The sequence below is a fragment of the Lepidochelys kempii genome, chromosome 8 (genome assembly GCF_965140285.1).
Source record: "Lepidochelys kempii isolate rLepKem1 chromosome 8, rLepKem1.hap1, whole genome shotgun sequence".
Classification (NCBI taxonomy): domain Eukaryota; kingdom Metazoa; phylum Chordata; order Testudines; family Cheloniidae; genus Lepidochelys; species Lepidochelys kempii.
In genome coordinates this window covers 15,083,282-15,097,491 of record NC_136387.1, presented here as the reverse complement: position 1 = coordinate 15,097,491, position 14,210 = coordinate 15,083,282, and the positions used below count along the sequence as shown (strand labels likewise).

Here is a 14,210-nt window from a genome sequence, read left to right as displayed (position 1 = left end):
CCTCTATAGCAGTGTTTCTCAACCTTTTCGATACCGGGACTGGCTTGCTGCCTTCCTCAACTGCGTCTGGGAGATCTAAGGGACCAGCGCTGATCCACAGACTGGTTGTTGAGAAACGCTGCTCAAAAGCATAATTGAAAAGGCTGAAACATCCATTCCCCAATGCACATGGCCAGCCCAGGGGAATTAGGGCATTATCTCATGCTCTCTGGAAGGAAAGCAACACATAGTCCTTGTGGATTGGATAGCGCAGGTACCAAAGGAATCGCTTTGCACCCTCTCCCATTCCTTGCAGACCCGTGCGGGACTGGGCAAAAACTTATCAAGAGCTTCCCAGTTGTGTCTATTGAGGGCAATGAGATGCAATTATGTATCCACTGGTATCACCAGCTTGTGTCCTACTGAAAGGATGCCACAAGTCTTAAGCGACTGTAAAGAGAGCAGATGTCATCTGGAAAAACAAAATTCCTAGTGCTCTGCCTTCCGGCTATGAAATCTATAAGCAGTCTAGACATTCAGCTAACACTACCTTCTAGCCACTGCTTCTCCCAGCACTGCTTCTTAGTGCAACAAGCCTCAGGTGGCATGTGAGCAGGATTCATCACCGAATTTGGTCAGCTGGTTGGATCATTAGCTTCTCTGGAGTGGGTACTGATGGGGAGTGCAACGTGAGAGCTGATCCTTTCTCCCCCCCCCCCCCCCCCAGCACTAAAATAACCAACAACCACCACCTCTTACCTATGCTCAATCAGGTCCAAACTCAACACCATTTTACAAAACTACAGAAATCAAGCCAGAATCAGTACTTTCAAACTTGGGTCCCCAAAGTTAGGCACCTGGAGTGGGGTCTGCACGTTGCTGAACACTCTCCACTCCTACCAAAATCAACTGAGGGTGCTTGGCACCCTGTAGGAAGGCACCTTTAACATTAACTCACCTCACAAAGTGGCCTGATATTCAGCGCACCCACCCAAAATGTAATGAAGTTAGTTATCATACTCATCATCCAGTATAAATAATTCAGTATGCACTGTATGTTAGCACTTGCTATGAAGATTTTTAGGTGTAGCACAAACACTGTAAAATAGGAATTTTTTAATAATCTGAAGAGAAACTCTGCTTTGACTTCTTGAGGTTTAGCCAGCGGACTATGAGCATATTTGCATATTTTAATTCCTGGTACTTTTCGTGCTGCTCTTCTACTGAACAGTCAAGCTGGGTGGATGTTGCAAAAAAGATTCCATGAATATTCACTCAAATTCCTATATGATTTCACCTTGGCTATTGTCATACTCCCTTTGTGATCACTCATCACCAATGGTCATACGCTCCAGTGTAACTGGCATGGATGTTCATGCCTGTGAATTTCAAAATTGCACATGTGTTTGTATTTGTGCTGGGAGTGTTTATGCAGTTATCCAATCAGGGAATAGAAAAAAAAAAAAAATTACCACCTATCTGACCCATCATAACCAAAACTGCTCTTACGTCAACTACACAGAGAACTATTTGCAATCTGTCCATGGAGTCATCTCTGCCCCTTATCAACAGATCTCACATGACGGTGAAAGACCTGCTGCTTGAGTTGCTCCCTCCAAAATACCGTTCAGGTGCATAGGCTGGGCAGCACAGGAAAGTTTTCATTTCCTATGCTGCAGTCACTCTGTGCTGAATACATTTTCAGTCACCCTGGGTTTTTATACCATGCGTACCGGCACAGTATCTGAGTGCCTTATATGACCCAGTTTTACAGATGGGCTGCGCAACCCACAACTCCCAAAGTCAATGAGGGATGTGGTTGATCAGCACCTCTGAAAGACAGGCCATTAGTGTTGGTGTCAGTGTGTCCAGGGCTGTTCATCTGTTTTCTTTCAAAAGATCAGACTTTTTTTTTTAAATTATTCATCCAGTCTCTGATTTTCCTGCTGACCTTTCCAGTGGGAGTCAAAGGGCATTTGATGAACACAATTTGGAAACAAAAACGATCTTGTTACATATCTGAATAGCGCATAATGTCGAGAGTTCAGTGAGAAAAGGGTACTGGATGGAAAGCCCCAAAAGAAACAAAAGGATGAAAGATGTTCATTGAGAGGTCCTCTACTCTCTTTACATGATGATTAGTCACACGTTCAGAGCTGGATTTGGGTGGTGCCTTATTTGGCAAAATATTTGCAGCACCAAATTCCATAAGTACTCACTCAGCAGATACAAAAGAGCACCAAAAAGATAAATAACCCTGCTATCTTAAAACATATTTCACTCACACATCCCCCACTTTTGTTTTAATTTGTGATCTAAAAAATAAGCAAATTAAAAAAAAAAAGATTTTTGCTGGCCTGCAAATTACTTTTTAGCTAGAAGAAAACAAAGAAGTGAAACATGTCAAGGACACAACTTTGAAAACATTTACATACTCACTCAGAGAGGAGGGACTTTGCATAAGAATTCGGCGTCTCAGAAATACATGTATTACTTGCACAAGAGTAAGAAGAAGTCAACACCCTGCATATCAGTGTCTTTTTAGAAGTTCAAAGCAAACCCTTAAAGGGCTAGATTCTCAGCTGGTGCAGTGCAAAGCCAATGAAAAACACTGCAAAAGAGGCTGTCCTCTTGTACTTCCAGCCCTGATCAGAAATGGAAGTGGCTCAAATCTCATGGAAAACTTGACCCTGGAAGAACTCCAGACCAATTGGACAGACTCAGGTTCTTCTGGATACTTGTCTGGACCATACCCAAACCCTTGATGGTTTACCAATCATGAAGTTAATGTAAGTGTGTCAGTTGACTGCACTGGCTGCTATGGAAAGGTCTATTCTCTTAACCCAAAGCGGGAGAGAAAATTAAGTATGTAACAGTATGAGTGTTTTGGCTCAGGAATGGCCTACAGTTGACAGAGACAGTGCTGTTAGGCATTATGTAGCCCTAGACATCCCCAACCAGCTTTCTGGCCATGAGGTGGCTGGGCTGGAGTCTCATTAGCGAAAGGGAACCCTTAAAAGGGGAAGACTCCCTCCCAGAAACCGTACTGGGAGTTGGTGAGCCACAGCTGTTGAGGTGGCAGCTCTCAGCCCCAATTGCTGGTGGTGGTGTGGAATGGGGAGCGGTGGGAGCACCTTCAGAGAGGTAGAACTCCTCTGCAGAGGTGGCCAGATTGGTGTGTGCCAGCCCTCTACCACTGATACTGTGGTGGGGGCCAGAGTCACAGCCCTACTAGTGCAGCTCCCAAATGGTGAAGAGTTGAGGGGGCATGGCCAGAGGCCCCTACAAAAACTAGCACCTAACCAGCTACCTATGCAGCCTATGCCTAATGCAGACCAGGAAGCTGAAAGCACAGTGCCAGGGCACCAGTGTCCCATATGCAAATCTACAGCCTCTGGTTTTTCATACACAGATGCAAGTGAATGTCAGCTGACTCCATGCAAACTAAATGACTTCTAATGCATGGGAAACTTGCAGATTTTCACTACTGTGAGGATAGTAACACTAGACAATTAAAAAAATATATCCTTGTTATCCCCAGAGGTACTTCCCTCATTCAAATGATCTCACTTCTTTCTTAGAAAGGCAACTCTTGAATGGTGATTCATTTTCACTGATGACATAGCCCTGGATCAGACTTCAGCAATGACTAACTATTGGGCAAGATTATCTGGAACTCAACAGATCATTCAGGACTGAGCAGAGAAATCCAACAGCCATGTCACCAAACACTCAGTTTGGGCCAAGCTAAAAATAGAGCTAATGAAGTGTTACTGTAGTTGCTTGCCTTACTGTACAAAATAAACTATTCAATTTTTCCTATCAGGAGAAAGGCCTTATTTAAATATTACATTAATTAACTTACATTGGCACAATAGCCTCAAGGGTATATTTTCTTTATAAAGAACTACGTATTCATGTATGAAACAACTGCAGGATACAGTTTAAGTTAAAGCACATAGAAAATGGTTACTTTGGATCCAACTCTGTCCTCGGTTACATCAGTATTACTCTTGTGGAAGTCAATGGGAATTGTGCATGGATGCCTCGGTCCTTTTATCTTCCCGAATAACTGGCCACACGTTATCAGGTGCTGCTTTAGGAACCTAAATTTTATTTTCAAAAGAGATTTAGGCACTTATGAGTTGAACTGAGTTCTAAAAAGACTCATAAGTGCCTAAATCCCTTTTGAAAATGAGATTTAAACTTCTAAATCAGTTATATGTTACAACGCTGAGCATAGTAATACCTAAACACCTTTAAAAATCTAAGCCCAAACAATAGAATCTACTACATCTCTTGGTAAGTTGTTGCAAAGGTTAATTACTCTGACTGTTAAAAATGCATGTCCACTTTATTTCTAGTCTAAATTTGCCTGGTTTCAGCTTCTGGCCATTGGATCTTGTCATGCCTTTGTCTACTAAACTAAAGAGTTGACTACTATAAGAAATCTTCCACATAGCAACCTACAGACCATGATCAAGTCATCTCTTTGATAATGTAAATAGACTGAGCTTCCATAAAGCAGCTTGACTATAAGATCCTCTGCATGAGAAATGACCCTGTATAATAAAGATTGTTACAGTGGTGCCAGGCAGATTTCTTCTCTGTCAGCTTGTCCTATGGTTAGAGTTGGATCTCTGTGTTTCTGAAAGCTGAACTCCACTTTCACGGATGGGCTGCCAACAATCAGCACAGAAACATCCTAGCTCCAATCATAAGCAAACATGCTTGTTAGCAGGATTCTAGCACATGTTCCCTGACCACCATGAACTTGTCAGAGAGCGAAAGCTGTTCTAGAAAGGAACATCCCCACATGCCTACCTTTAATGGCCTTCAGCATAGGTTTGAATATACTTGATTTTTTTCGTTTTAGTAAAACCATAATGTAACCCCACCAGCCATTAGAGCTTGTCTACACTTGAAATGCTCACCCACTCCTGCGAAAAACCTCTAGCACTTTAGAGTAGACACTACTTACACGGAGGAGAGAATCCATCTTTTCAAGAGGCAGCAGTAAGGTCAATGGTAGAATTCTACATCAGGGGCTGGGTCCGCTTAACATCGTTCAGGAGTATGGATTGTTCACTTAGCTGCATATGGTAAGATTCTGTTCCCATTGTAGACAGGGATTGTGCCTGACTTCCAATAAGGCCCCTTCTGAAACTATTTGAGCCAAGGCTTGTGGGTGCTGGTGTAGTTTCAACGCTGGATGTTAGAAATCAACTTAACTTTGAATTTGGCTTTCTGGACAGGAAAATGCTTCATTTGAAATGGTTCTGGTGACAAGGTCTCTATTCATAGTTGGGTTTAGCTGATCGCCGGGTCGGGAAGGAATTTTCCTCCCGGGCAGATTGGAAGAGGCCCTGGAGGTCTTTCGCCTTCCTCTGTAGCATGGGGCACAGGTCACTTGCTGGAAGATTCTCTGCTCCTTGAAGTCTTTAAACCATGATTTGAGGACTTCAATAGCTCAGACATAGGAGAGAGGTTTTTCGCAGGAGTGGGTGAGTGAGATTCTGTGGCCTGCGTCGTGCAGGAAGTCAGACTAGATGATCATAATAGTCCCTTCTGACCTTAATATCTATGAATCTCATTGTATTTACTCCATATCGTGAAACATTTAAATATTATTTGGATTATTTTTAAAAATGTGTTAGACAAAAAACTGTTCATCCCAAGGAATGAGCAAAGTTCGATCAGGGTGTTAAAAGCGTCCCAATGTCTTCAAATGTAATATATAGGTTACTCTGTATACACTGGAATCTGATCATAATAATGGTCTGATCCACCTCCCATTAAACTTAATGGAAAGACTCTGACTGACATCAGTAGGGTGTTTGTGCTCTTCATGAATTCACATAGGACGACATTCCATTTTAGTGGAGTGAGAGCTCCATTTAAATGCATTTCAGTGAAGGGTCACCTGCAGTGAAGCTTTCTCAAGCATAACAAGGTTCCGCTATGTTAGTCCCCTTGAAGGTAGCCCCTTGACACATTGTAGTTCCAAGGGGAACTGGTAAAGCAGAGAAGGAGGGGGAGAAGGAGCAGAGAAGTGTTACCACCTTGTGTGGAGAGGAGTAAGGAGAAATCCATGTTTCCCAGTGTGGCTACAGCCCCACTTTGTGAAGAGACAGGCCACTCTTACTAAAGCCACTCCCTGTGGGAAGCAGAGAGATGTAGCAGGCCTGATAGAGCCTCTCTTGTTATATGAAACGCTGCTTGTGATGAAGCTTTCTGTGAAACAAACCATTTAACCTCTCTGAAGCAGGGACTATATGCTCTGTTCCTCCAGGACCTGGCACAATGGGGTCCAAACTTGATCGGGGTCTCTGGGTACTACTCAAATATTAATGTTAAAAGAGAGTTCTACTTTATTTATGATAGCGATTTATAAATGACCAAAATGTACACACAGAAATAAGGCTGTGGCTTTGTGAAACACCAATAACTAGTTACTTAGATTTCAGACCAGGTTTCGAGGTCCAGAAATCTAAACAATTTTTAAAAGGAAGTATAAACAGTGAATGGTAGCTCTTTACATAAGGAAATGCCTTTTTAACTTGAAGTGGAAAATCTTATAAAATGTACTTATATCTATCACAGATCATATTAGTCATTAATGTGCCTCATAAAACTCACTCATTTTGTCTGGACAATTACAGTAATTTGTGATTTAATTAGAAACATTTGGCCAGGGAATGAATTCCGGTGGAAAGAAAAACAAAATCCATTTACATGAACTTTTGTTTTGCTTTAAATCATTCCTAAAAGTCTAAACCCTCAGCAGACGCTTGGAAAGTGTGCTACGGCACGAAGACAAAAGAGATTAAGGTAATAGGTGCCACGTATGTGGTGCTTCTCCACGCCCAGATTTCGGTCCCAAGAGCGCTCCCATTGAAATCAATGGGAGTTTTTCAGTGGGAGCAGGCCTGGACGTTTAGACCTGTAAATCTGCGTCTACCAAAAGCCCTACAGTGTGCTCATGCAAATTCAAATACAAATGACCTGAAATATATATTGCCATATCTACCTTTTCTACTAATGTCATTTTAAAAGCATTTGTTTACCTGGAGCAGATACACAAACCACTGGAGCAGATTAAGAAACAAACCTATTGATACACTACAGTGTCATTCTTCATTCTGAGACCAGTCACCAGTCTTTTGCAGATGTACCAACTTTGCATGATATCATGGAACAAATTAGTCTATGCAAATAGGAAAGAAGGGTTAAAAAATAATAAAAATGTATAAATGTAGTCCTGGTCCCAGTGTCCTGCTCCCTGGACAAACAGATGCAGGATTTGTTGAAGAGGCAGCATGCTTAGGCTTTTGGTGGGAGGGGAAGGAATGCTTCGGGCTTGTCTAGACTTGAAATGCTACAGTGGAACAGCTGTGCCGCTGTAGCACTGCAGTGTAGACACTACCTACACAGACAGTGGGCGCTCTCCCACTGATGTAGGAAATCAACCTCCTTGAGAAGCAGTCAACAGAAGAATTCTTCCTCTGACCTAGCACTATATACTCCCGGGGTGAAGTCAACTTAACTACATCACTCAGGGTTGTGGATTTCTTACCCAGCAATGAAGCTGGGTCGATCTAATTTTCTAGTGTAGACCAGTCCTTAGACCACCTGGTCTACACTATGAGTTTGTCGGATTTAGCAGCATTAAATTGAATTAACCCTGCACCTGTCCACACAACGAAGCCATTTTTCTCGACATAAAGGGCTCTTAAAACCGATTTCTGTACTCCTCCCCAAGGAAGAGATTAGCGCTGAAATCGACATCGCCATTTCAAATTAGGGTTAGTGTGGATGTAATTCGAAGGTATTGGCCTCCGGGAGCTATCCCACAGTGCACCATTGTGACCACTCTGGACAGCACTCTGAACTCGGATGCACTGGCCAGGTGTACAGAAAAAGCCCTGGGGAACTTCTGAATCTCATTTCCTGTTTGGCCAGGTGAGCTCGTCAGCACAGGTGACCATGCAGAGCTCATCAGCACAAGTGGCCCTGCAGTCCCAGAATCGAAAAAGAGCTCCAGCATGGACCGAACGGGAGGTAGTGGATCTGATCACTGTATGGGGAGAGGAATCAGTGCTATCAGAACTACGTTCCAAAAGACGAAATGCCAAAACATTTCAAAAAATCTCTGAGGCCATGAGGGACAGAAGCTACAGCAGGGACGCAACACAGTGCCACGTGAAACTTAAGGAGCTCAGACAAGCACACCAGAAAACCAAAGAATCAAACGGATGCTCTGGGACAGAGCCCCAGACATCCCGCTTCTACGTTAAGCTGCATGCAATTCATGGGGGGGCTGCCACCACTACCCCACCCCGTCCGTGGACTCCAATGATGGGGTACCCTCCGCCATGCCCGAGGATTTTGTGGCTGGGAAAGATGAGGAGGAGGAGGATGAGCTTGAGGAGAGCACATAGCACAGAGTTCTCCCTGACAGCCAGGATCTTTTTATCACCCTGACAAATACCCTCCCAACCCAACGAAGCCGGAGAAGGGACCTGTGGTGAGTGTACCTTTTTAAACATAATACATATTAGAAAAGCATTTTTTAATGATTAAGTAGCCCTGAGGATTTGGGATGCATTCATGGCCAATACAGCGACTGGAAAAGTTTGTTAACAAGTCTGGGGATGGAGCGGAACTCCTCCAGGGACATCTCCATGAAACTCTCCTGGAGGTACTCTAAAAGCCTTTGCAGAGTAGTCTGGGGAGAGCAGCCTTATTCTGTCCTCCGTGATAGGACACTTTACCACGCTATGCTAGTAGCAAATAATCTGGTATCACTGCATGACAAAGCCTGGCAGCGTATGGTCCCAGTGTTTGCTGGCATTCAAGCAACATCCGTTCTTTATCTCTCTGTGTTATCCTCAGGAGAGTGACATCATTCATGGTAACCTGGTTGAAATAGGGGAATTTAATTAAGGGAACATTCAGAGGTGTCTGTTCTTACTGGGCTGTTTGCCTGTGGCTGAAAAGAAATCCTCCCCACAGTTGGCCACGCGGTGGGGTGAGGGGTAAAGCAATCATCCCAGAGAATTGGATGGGAGGCCGGTTAGTTTGGTTTCTGCTGCTGCACATTAACAGGAAAACCGCAGCACTAAATGGCCACCTCAACGTGTTTTGCTTGGTATGGGAGAGGAGGGCGCTGCTGTTATGAAGGTTGCAGAAGCCGAAAAACTATGGCTTACCATGGCTGCCTGCAAGCCGAATTATGTTGCCCGGCACTGCGTGTGTGATCTCTAACACCAAAGCCGCAGGCACTCAATACAAGATGCAAAATGCAACCTTGTACCAAAATCACATGTGCTATGTAATGTGAATAGCATTGTTCACCATGAAAGAGTACAGCCATTGTTCTGTAAAATGTATCTTTTTAAATACTTCACTCCCTTTTTTTCCTCCAGCAGTTGCAAATGTTTCAAGTCTCCCTCCTCCGTCCCAAAGGCTATCTCAGATAAGGCGGAGAAAAAAAAACACACACATGATGAAATGTTCTCTGAGCTCATGCAGTCGTCCGGCACTGACAGAGCTCAGCAGAATGTGTGGAGGGACACAACAGCAGAGCACAGGAAAGTGGCCGACGAACATGAGGAGAGGTGGCGGCAGGAAGATCATAGGAGGCATGAGGCAACGCTGAGGCTACTGTGGGATCAAATGGACATGCTCCAGCGTCTGATGGAGGTTCATGAACGGCAGCAGGATCACAGACTGCCCCTGCAGCCCCTGTTTAACCACCCTCCCTTCTCCCCAAGTTCCATAGCCTCCAGACGCCCAAGAACGCGGGGTGGGAGGCTCCGGGTGCAACCACTCCACCCTAGTGGACAGCCCAAGCAACATAACGCTGGCATTCAACAAGTTTTAAAGTGGCCTTTTCCTTCCCTTCTACCCTCCTCCCACACCCCACCCGGGCTACCTTGTGAGTTATCTCCCTATTTTTATAATCAATTAATAAAGAATACATGTTTTTTAAACAATAGTGACTTTATTTCCTTTGCAAGCAAGCTGTGATCAAAGGGGGGAGAGCAGGTGGCTTACAGGGAATTTATAGGCAACCAAGGGGGCGGGTTTTCATCAAGGGGAAACAAACAGAAGTGTCACACAGTACCCTGGCCAGTCATGAAACTGGTTTTCAAAGCTTCTCTGATGTGCAGCGCTTCCTGCTGTATTCTTCTAACTGCCCTGGGGTCTGGCTGCGCGTATTCAGCGGTCAGGCGATTTGCCTCAACCTCCCACCCTGCCATAAACGTCTCCCCCTTACTCTCACAGAGATTGTGGAGCACACAGCAAGCAGCAATAACAATAGGAATACTGGTTTCGCTGACGTCTGAGTGAGTCAGTAAACTGCGCCAGCGACCCTTGAAACATCCAAATGCACACTCTACCACCATTCTGCACTTGCTCAGCCTATAGTTGAACAGCTTCTTACTACTGTCCAGGGTGCCTGTGTACGGCTTCATAAACCAGGACATTAAGGGGTAGGCTGGGTCCCCAAGGATAACTATAGGCATTTAGACAGTTTTCAGAGTAGCAGTCGTGTTAGTCTGTATCGGCAAAAAGAAAAGGAGTACTTGTGGCACCTTAGAGACTAACAAATTTATTTGAACATAAGCTTTTGTGAGCTACAGCTCACTTCATCGGATGCATGCAGTGGAAAATACAGTGGGGAGATTTATATACACAGAGAACATGAAACAATGGGTGTTACCATACACACTGTAACAAGATAGGTTTCAGAGTAGCAGCCATGTTAGTCTGTATTCGCAAAAAGAAAAAGGAGTACTTGTGGCATCTTAGAGACTAATCAATTTATTTGAGCATAAGTTTTCATGAGCTACAGCTCACTTCATCAGATGCATAAAGTGGAAAATGCAGTGAGGATGTTTTATACACACAGACCATGAAAAAATGGGTGTTTATCACTTCAAAAGGTTTTCTCTCCCCCCCACCCCACTCTCCGGCTGGTAATAGCTTATCTAAAGTGATCACTCTCCTTACAATGTGTATGATAATCAAGGTGGGCCATTTCCAGCACAAATCCAGGGTTTAACAAGAACGTCTGAGGAACAGTGGGGGGGTAGGAAAAAACAAGGGGAAATTGGTTACCTTGCATAATGACTTAGCCACTCCCAGTCTCTATTCAAGCCTAAGTTAATTGTATCCAATTTGCAAATGAATTCCAATTCAGCAGTCTCACTGCATTTTCCACTTTATGCATCTGATGAAGTGAGCTGTAGCTGGTTTTGAAGTTTTTCTGTCGTAATAGCGCAACTTTCATGTCTGTAATCGCGTGACCAGAGACACTGAAGTGTTCTCCGACTGGTTTATGAATGTTATAATTCTTGATGTCTGATTTGTGTCCATTTATTCTTTTACGTAGAGACTGTCTGGTTTGACCAATGTACATGGCAGAGGGGCATTGCTTGCACATGATGGCATATATCACATTGGTAGATGTGCAGGTAAACGAGCCTCTGATAGTGTGGCTGATGTTATTAGGCCCTGTGATGATGTCCCCTGAATAGATATGTGGGCACAGTTGGCAAAGGGCTTTGTTGCCTACAGACAGCCCCCCAACCTGAAGCAAATACTCACCAGCAACTACATACCACACAACAGAACCACTAACCCAGGAACCTATCCTTGCAACAAAGCCCGTTGCATAACCACCACCCTATACCAGAAATCTACTGACAGCTATTCCTACCTACATGCCTCCAGCTTTCATCCAGACCATACCACACAATCCATTGTCTACAGCCAAGCTCTATGATACAACCGCATTTGCTCCAACCCCTCATACAGAGACAAACGCCTACAAGATCTCTGTCAAGCATTCTTACAACTACAATACGCACCTGCTGAAGTGAAGAAACAGATTGACAGAGCCAGAAGAGTACCCAGAAGTCACCTACTGCAGGACAGGTCCAACAAAGAAAATAACAGAACACCACTAGCCGTCACCTTCAGCCCCCAACTAAAACCTCTCCAACGCATCATCAAGGATCTACAACCTATCCTGAAGGACGACCCATCACTCTCACAGAGTACTCCTTTTCATTTTACTGTAACAAAACTGATCGGGTAATGTGAGCTATTACCAGCAGAAGAGCGGGGGTGGGGGGTGGGAACCTTTTGTAGTGATAATCAAGGTGGGCCATTTCCAGCAGTTGACAAGAATAACTGAAGAACAGTGGGGGATGGAGGGGGGAATAAACATGGGGAAATAGTTTTACTTTGTGTAATGATACATCCACTCCCAGTCTTTATTCAAGCCTAAGTTCATTTGCAAATGGAATACAATTAACTCCAATTCAGCAGTCTCACACTGGAGTCTGTTTTTGAAGTTTTTTTGTTGAAGAATTGCCACTTTTAGGTCTGTAATCAAGTGAGCAAAGAGATTGAAGGGTTCTCCGACTCGTTTTTGAATGTTATAATTCTTGACGTCTGATTTGTGTCCATTTATTCTTTTACGTAGAGACTGTCTGGTTTGGCCAATGTACATGGCAGAGGGGCACTGCTGGTACATGATGGCATATATCATATATTTGTTTATTCCCCCCCACACACACACTGTTCCACACACATTCTTGTCAACTGCTGGAAATGGCCCACCTTGAGTATCACTACAAAAGGTTTTTTCCCCTCCGCTCTCCTGCTGGTAATAGCTCACCTTACCTGATCACTCTTGTTACAGTGTGTATGGTAACACCCATTGTTTCATGTTCTCTGTGTATATAAATCTCCCCACTGTATTTTCCTTTTCTTTTTATAGGCATTTCAACATCCCCAACAGTTATTTTCTGGTCTGGGAAGTAAATCCCTTCCTGCAGCCGTTTTAACAGACCAGAGTTCCTGAAGAGTCACGAACCTTTCCCGGCCATCCCACGTTGATGTTGGTGAAACGTCCCTTGTGATCCACCAGTGCTTGCAGCACCATTGAAAAGTACCCTTTGCGGTTTATGTACTAGCTGCCCTGGTGGTCTGGTCCCAAGATAGGGATATGAGTTCCGTCTATGGCCCCACCACAGTTAGGGAATCCCATTGCAGCAAAGCCATCCACTATGACCTGCACATTTCCCAGAGTCACTACCTTTGATAGCAGCAGCTCAATGATTGCGTTGGCTACTTGCATCACAGCAACCCCCACAGCAGATTTGCCCACTCCAAATTGATTCCCGACTGATCGGTAGCTGTCTGGCGTTGCAAGCTTCCACAGGGCTATCGCCACTCGCTTGTGAACTGTGAGGGCTGCTCTCATCTTGGTATTCTTGCGCTTCAGGGCAGGGGAAAGCAAGTAACAAAATTCCATGAAAGTGCCCTTACGCATGCAAAAGTTTCAAACACTGGGAATCATCCCAAACCTGCAACACTATGCAGTCCCACCACCCTGTGCTTGTTTCCCGTGCCCAGAATCGATGTTCCACGGTATGAGCCTGCCCCAGTAACACCATGATCTCCAAATTGCTGGGGATCACGGTTTTAGAGAAATCTGTGTTCATGTCCTCATCACTGCGCTGCCGTTGCCTCCTCACCAGGTTTTTCAGGTGCTGGTTCTGCATAAACTGCACGATAATGCGCAAGGTGTTTACAATGGTCATAACTGCTGCGGTGAGCTGAACAGGTTCCATGCTTGCCATGCTATGGCGTCTGCTCAGGCAATCCAGGGAAAAGGGCGCAAAATGATTGTCTGTTGTTGCTTTCACGGAGGGAGGGAGGGTTGACTGACGACATTTACCCATAACCACCTGCAACAAACTTTTGGCCCCATCAGGCATTGGGAGCTCAGCCCAAAATTCCAATGGGCAGTGGAGACTGTGGGAACTGTGGGCTAGCTACCCACAGTGCACTGCTCAGAATGTCGACACTTGCCACGGTACTGTGGATGCACACTGCCGAATTAATGTGCTTAGTGTGGACACATGCACTCAACTTTATGCAATCTGTTCCCAAAAATCGACTTCTGTCAAATCAGAGTACTTTTGTAGTGTAGACATGGCCTCAGGATAGTTAAAGCGAATCAGCTAAAACATGTGAAGTCAATATGCATAAATTAAAGGGTGTTTCATTCAGGAGTAAAGTGGCCATAATTTGCTGTAATTTAATCCTCGTCCAAGGATTCCAGGATGGATTAAGGGTTTGTCTATGTGACCAATTAGTTCACCACAAACTGGGGTGTGAACTCACCCGGCACTAGCCTGCCTCAGACT

The 14,210-nt window shown here is 44.4% G+C and overlaps 1 protein-coding gene across 1 annotated transcript in view; it reads right to left on the bottom strand.

Moving 5' to 3' along the window:
• The window catches only part of PDLIM4 (PDZ and LIM domain 4), a 105,345-nt gene that overhangs the window by 65,544 nt on the left and 25,591 nt on the right, over positions 1-14,210 (bottom strand). The gene's annotated exons all lie outside the window — the stretch shown is intronic.